The sequence below is a fragment of the Necator americanus genome, chromosome II (genome assembly GCF_031761385.1).
Source record: "Necator americanus strain Aroian chromosome II, whole genome shotgun sequence".
Taxonomy (NCBI): Eukaryota; Metazoa; Nematoda; class Chromadorea; order Rhabditida; family Ancylostomatidae; genus Necator; species Necator americanus.
The window spans coordinates 12,959,640-12,967,025 of NC_087372.1; positions in this window are offsets into that span (position 1 = coordinate 12,959,640).

The following is a 7,386-nucleotide window of genomic DNA, read 5'->3' on the forward strand; positions in this document are numbered from 1 at the left end:
ACGAAATTCCAAAAAAGTAGGAGGGAGACGGGTTTCACGGCATTGAATTGGTGCACTGTGGTGAAGTGGTATCTCGTGATAGCTTCGTAAGCATATCGCAAGAGGCAAATGAGATGTTGTAACCGTTTCCTAACCATGACCATTACACGTGTTGCATAGCTCGTGCTATTTCTTTTCACGTTTGGCTCAGGTTGGTGACATGACTGCTTAAATAGTAGTTAACAGTGTACATGATCTGATGTGGAACGTTGCCTTCGTCAGCAGATGATGTCGTTCACCTCATTTTATGTTAGAACATCATTCTGCGATAACTGCTGGGTGGAAACAGGACGAAAACCCACACTTTGAATAATACTTTCAAATTGTATCTCTATTATATTGGTGTCAAAAGAGTGTTTGAAGCTAAAGTTTGAATGTTCTGTAAATGTAGATCTGATGCGTCTAGAAGGAAGACTATGAAATTTTTTGCCTAAATTTACAAAAAAAAAGAGAAGAAAGCTTTAAAAAACAAAAAAGAAAGAGAAAGGAAAAACCCGTTCTTAATTTTACCGAAAATGCCACTACTATTAATTTTCATTGATCAGTGGAGGCAACTGAAGCGAACATCACAGAAAGGCTTCAGCCGGACATTAAGAGTGGTATAACACGGTCATGTGCGCTTAGTTCGTACATGTGTGATTGTCTGTGTGTCACGAAAACACTCCAGAAAGATGAGAAATGTCCGTAAGCGGGAACCGAAACAGCGTCACGTGCCCTGCACCGGAGCCGTCCCTTTTAAACAAATGTTCAGAGTTGTAATAAGACATGTAAAACACGTGATAGTGCAGGTGACTTTTAATTATGTGTAAGGGAAGCTCGTAGTGAGTATGTTCACTTCTAATTTTACAAATCAGTTCAAGTGGTATGAGTAAAACATAAAGAATAAGTAAAGTTTTTGTTTAATGGGTCCACAAATCACAAACTTACCGCATTCTCTTTCAGAATATTTTTCCTCTTGTTAAGAATTACAAGCCCTTCAATGTTTTCATTTTTTCGTGTTGGTGTAGAAAACAAAGTCTGAACGTCCAGCTAAAGCCAAATTTCCTGTGGGTGCTCGCTCCGCTTACCTTCAGTGATCAACAAAAATTAAAAGTAGTCTCCTTTTCTGTAAAATTAGAATTCTGTTTTTTCTAACAACGTTTTTTTTAAATAAAGTCCTTTTGAAAGATTTCGGTGTTCCTAAATGCCTCAGCTCTACCTTGGGAAAGGTATAGTGGTTTTACATCTACATCTCTTTGATATCGCGACAATGTTGAAGTTTTATCCAAAAAAATATGGGTTTCTCTTTTGTTCCAACAATTAGAACGAAATGATGTGGTTACATAAAATGACGTGAACGTTATCATTGCACCGATAATGACAATGCTCTATGTCAGATCAACCAAAATGTTGGCTACTGTTTCCTATCCTGTCCTCGACATATTCATTCCCCCATGCGTTGTTCTCTTCATGTTTCCCATTTCCTTTCTTCAGAAACTGCATGCATGCACGCAGACAACTGTTCAAAAAGTAGCTAGAGGTTCATATGTTATAGTATAGAGCTCTTATCTTCCTCAGTGATTATGGTAATAACTGCTTTTCTTGTTAGCACATCATTCTATGTTAAGTGCTAGTCTAGGACAACTAATACTTGAATTTTTCTATTGTAGTCGGTATCGGGGTTATAAGTGTGAAATTATGTTTGAATGTTCATTGAATGTAGTGCTTTTACGTTTAGCAAGGAGTTAACGAGATCTTCAATCGGCGATTGCTATGATATGCTATGATATGCTTGTGATAGAAAAGCGAAAGAAAGCAATGTTGGGAAATTGATTAGTTCCTGATCAATGAAGCGAAAAAGAAGTCTGAAGTCCGACTTTAGGCGGAAGTTCGATTGGTGTTATATAACGGCAGGCTTAATGTGTGTTTGTGTGTTATGAAAATATACTAGGCATTGAAATCGCGGCTCGGTGTTTCTGTCCTGAAATGGGTCTCACGGCGTCGAAATGGTGCGTCAATAGCAGAAAGCAGTGAACTACGAGACGTTTCTAGCTGTGCCTAATCGTTGCGCAAGCGCCGAAAGCACTGAGGTTTCACCGGTAGAGGATTGGTGCGACGTCGCACTAACTTGGAATCGAGAGGTTACTGTCACACAAGTTCCCCACGATAACTCTAAGCGAGTTTGTCAAAAAGTAAATGAGACGTTGTGAACCGTGTCGTGGCCATGACAACTGCGCTTCACATTAATGCACGCCTTTTCACCTACCCACATCATTTTTACAAGTTTTTCGTTATGAGTGATTAGAAATGCATCAGGGTAATCGGAAGTTCGTACTTGTGGATATATATATTTCAAAAAATTTGAAAGAGATACAGACAAAATTACTTCATTGGGTCGATGTTATCTTACTGAATATATATTACAAAGATTTAGAAAGGAAGAGGGAAAAGGTACTGCAGAACGGAGGACTTAGAGATTTCTATGTATTGACTAAAAACGCATTGATTGATTTCTGTGATCTCTTCCCTATTGACCGAACTGGAAACCTTTTTCAAACTAAGAAGACCGTTCTTTGGGTAGTTGAATAACGACACACTTTGCACTAGGGAGCACCCATTTCATCCCCTAGTGCTAAATTTACTACGCCGTAGAGTTTTAATGAGCTGTGATCAATTCTGATCGATCTTTATTGATAATACTAGCGAATAGACTTGGCTAGACAATGCATAATTTCAGGTGCGTTTTTTTTACGAAGCTGCTTGGATTTTCGTTTCATTCTCGAGAAGACGAAGACGTAGGGTTGAATAAAATGAGAAATATGTTCAGGACTTTATTTTCAACAGCAAATTCTTTACGTTTTCATCCTTTCAACTTTTTTGAGAGATATGACTAAGTCTCGGATGGGTCTTAATTCAAATCATAGTAAGCTGTTGTATAAGTGCTCGTAGGGGGTGTGTAAGTATCATAGTTGGCTGAAAACGCGCAGTTTGTAGGTCCGGAAAAAGAAGAACTGTCCGAAGGTCCCACCAGAAATGGACCATGAATCATCATCCACACGTTTTCGTTTCATTTTCAACAAATTTTTGTGCACTGCCACTGTGCGAAAAGCTCAGATCTACTACACAATGTTGAAGTCTTTTTTCTTACGTTATAATCAACGAGGCTGGACGTGCTGCAACTGGCGGACTTCTTGTAGTGCTCTCTACGCTCGTCTTCAGTTATCAATAAAGCTCGAAGCAGAAACACTCCTCGTAAACTTCTGCCGTAGAAATAAAAGCAAATTTTTTCTTACAATCAAAGTTGTTTCGCTCTTTTTTCCAGAAAGAAACATACACATTGACCGATATTTCATCGATGTATGTCTTCCTGTTGTCAATTTACTATGAGTGTCTGATTATGCCATGGTTAGAGCAAATTTAAACTGGATTTCGCAGCTGTCTCTAATTAATGGAACTAAATGACCCAAAAAAGTTCAGACTCTGTGCATATTGTTAGGTCTGGATGATGGCGAATATTTTCTTGAAAAGAGGACCAAGAGAAATATTTCAGAAAGTTTTTCAGGGAAGATGATTAGCGCTACAGAGCAATCTTATCGCTGTTTTTCCCACTTCCTAGTCTTTTTGGAACATTAGATGGGACAATGATGTGAAAAACAGCATTTTCCCCATCTTGTCCCATCAAAAATTTTGAAAAACGACGGAGCCTTAGGAACACTTTGTTGTATTATACAACATGTTTCAAAGGGATCTGCATCGATTCAAGTTGTTCAGAGTTATGAGACTCTATTCATGATCAATACACTTTCCTGTCCGCGACCAAAAGGATTTTGGCGAGTTTTCCCATCCCAGAAAATCGGGACCGCATTTCACAAATTCACATACGGATTCGGACTAGTAGAACCTTTATGTGCAAAATTTGTCCCTTCCGGACCGATAGGTTGGTCATTAAATTCCACTAAACCCACTTTTAAACTGCCAACTGCTGAAAAGCATACATAATTAAATTTTTTATTTTTTAAAAGTGGTTCCAAACATTTGACTCTTTTGCAAAACCTTTTCTCAGCATGGAGTCAAACCTGCGTTGTTCCATTATAATAATGTGGAAAAAAATTTTGATTTTTTTCGGTTTTTACGTCTTTCTTCTCTAATTCTACCTATCCAGCTGGCTCCTCCTTTTTTGTCGTATTATGTTCTTTGATTAGTATTCAAAGATATTTTATAGATTTTAGGCTGAAAATAAAGTAGAGTAAAAATTAAATAATTTCAATAGCAATATTTCAAAAGCATTTCAGCCAATTTGCTTCATCTGCTGCTTGGTGTATCTTCGCTTCTGTCAGCTACCGATTTTCTCATTTACCGTTTGTTCTTCGGCTAATTTTCGATTTTTCTTTTTTGAAACACATGAAATTCCCGATGTATTGAATTTGAGGAGGAGGAGGAGAAGGAAGGGGAGGGGATCCGTGAGGGTCGTGTCCCATCACTACGTTTGAGTCTGGTACAAGGCAATGGGGAAAAGAGGCTCAAAGTGATTTTCAAGATTTCCTGCAGGATCTGAGGTTTGCAAAAGCTGCTCGAGCAATATTCCACAACAATGTTTGGCGAGAGCTATTGGATCTAAGCAGATCCGGCGAGGGTTCAGAAGGCCTCTTCAGCCTTCTATGAGTTCATAGAGTATCCTGCAGTTCAATCATTTTTTTTTCATTCCGCTACATCTCCCAATGAAATTCTGATGGTTAGCACTTTTATCAGTGTCTGCATCTTCGTAAGTAGTTGTCGCTACATGTATATTTGCTCACTGCACCAACAAAATCCAGAAACCTGATCGAATTGAGCTTTACCGTAGTGCACTTCGATCAGGACTGCTGCTAACGTTTACATACCCTAGTGTTTGGAACAATGTCAGGCACAATTTCGGCAAACTCAAAAAAAGGGATGATTTCACCGATCCTACGGTTAGATTAGGTGTGTGCATATTCTAAGCGTCGCTTGGACTATCATATGTCCTCAATCTCAAATTTCACTCCAATTAATTGCGTCTGCAGTAGAAAACCCAATATATTGTCGTCCAAAATAAAAGATAAAGTAAAAAGCATCATTGTTAATCAATCCGCTTGGGATACGCCACTACGTTCACTTCAATTCTGAATCGTTTGAGGTTTACGAACCTGTAACTGGCCTATACAATAACTTGATCGGGTCACATCAGTGTTTTTATCCTCCCAGGCAAGTCTGGCACCAATTTATCGTCCCCGGAGGGATGAAAGGCTTGGTGAGCACTAGGGCGGGTTCGAACCTTCGATCGATCGTGCAGACAGCGAAACCCCTTAGCGACTGCGCTACACCCGCCCTTTGGTTCAAAATACCATGCTAAAATTGAACAATGTTTCATATTTCTGACGTTCTACAATCTCACATATTTTCGAAATTAAACGTGTGCGAATGATTTTCATCCCACATTTCCCTCCTTCGCTACATCGGTCAGGAACTCCTCACCAATGGCGTATTCTGGTATATTTGCACTCAGAATTCAAACACTGAACAGATTTCCTCTTCGTAGTATTTTTTAGAGTTTCCAACTGTACTGGTGTATTCACTGGGTAACTATGCACTTGCGATAAAACAGTGAAAAATACTCATGGAAGTTCTAGCTCCAGAAGAATTCTATACTCCCTCTGCTGGAAGAGAACGTTTTAAATGGAAAAAAAATTAATTGTTTTGAAGTATTCGTCGGGATGTGGAAGCTGTTCACACTGCTCTGAAACAGATGATATCCTAGAACACTTAGTTATATTAAAGTAATTTAGAGAAATAAAAATAATAAATAGAAATAGAAACATAATGTAATAGAAAAATAATCATAAACCTACGTATACGAGATCTTGAGAGGACATAGGACCACCACCGGTAGGACAGATTTCAAGACGTCTTGTGCACTTCCTCTATAATGTGATCTAATCCCCTCCAAGTAATTTCTTACCAGGTCAAGCACCGACGGTTTGTTTGATCATCTCACCAAATAACCTCGTATTTCATAGTTGTTTCACTTTTTGAAAAAAAAACGAAAGTTTCCGCGATCCTATCAAAGTTTTAATCTTGAATTTTTTTCTGAATTTTTAAGCTTTTTTTAATTTCCTACAATTCTCTTCAATCTTTTTGATGGCGGTTTTTGATAGGCGTTCAATCTTCCAAAACACAATTGAATGTGATGAAAAATCCTCCTAAAGTGAAACTCGAAAAAAAAAAACCAGCATTATTTATGAGTTGATCCAATATGTATTATCGAAAATATCACCTATTATCACAATGTCGGCGCCATAGTATCACCATCTCCAGATTAGATTTTTTTATAAAGTGAGGGAACAAAAATAGTTGGAGGCATCCAATTTTTTCTACTTTTCCAACTTTCTACCTGTCCGGAACTACTTCCGAGAATTATTTGAAAGACTGAGAATGAACATAGCAAGCATTCAGCTTACGGCAGTTTTCGAAAGAAATTCGCAGTCGGCCAAAACGGCTTCTTCTGTCTATCCTAAGGTTTCTAAAATAGGAAAGCCGTATTACGAACCATTGACAAATTGTAAAACTTAAACTCGATCAATTGTCGAAATTTTTCGAAATATAGCCACGACTCACACGAAAGTCATTCGCGTTACTCTTAGTGCCTTTCCAGCAACTTTAAAGCGAGTCTCAAAAGAGCGTTTTGCTTTTGATAGGCGCTTGCGTCCATATTTAGGTCATGAATTCCACTCGGATACTGTTGGGTATATTTTTTTGTCAATGCGAAAAAGGCGCTGGAACTTCCCTTACTAGTTTTACACGTTTCTCAAGTGCTATGGAGCCAAAATTTCTCTGGCTATCGTGCTTCCGTGGTTAGAGAACTCGTTGCCGGATTCGTTCCTTCGTCTTTATATTCATGGACATCTGAAATTCTGGTTTGGATGAAAGGTTGAGGAGAAGAACGTCGGATGACTAATTGAATGCGATGTATGTAGCGGTATAGCTTGATATTCGCCTATGTCGTTCCCTGGAGGGTGCGACGTGGATCCACGAGGATCCGAAGTGTTTTCGTCCCTGTTGAATAAACAAGTTCTTCTTTACATACAACTATTGCTACGTAAACGCTTCACCGCTGATTGTAATAGCGATAACGAGCTCATTATTGAGGAAATGTTAAGGATTGGCGTTGTTGGAGCCAAAATATGTGCGTGAGAGTTGCACCTTGTTCTGGAGTCAGTCTTCTGAAAGGAAAGAAGTAGAGAAAAAAAAGAAGAAAAGCAACTGTTTGATGATATTTCTGGTTAAAATTTGCTCAATGGGCTCCGGGCTGCATACACTTTCCCAACCGCGTTCCTTTCAAATGTTCAAACC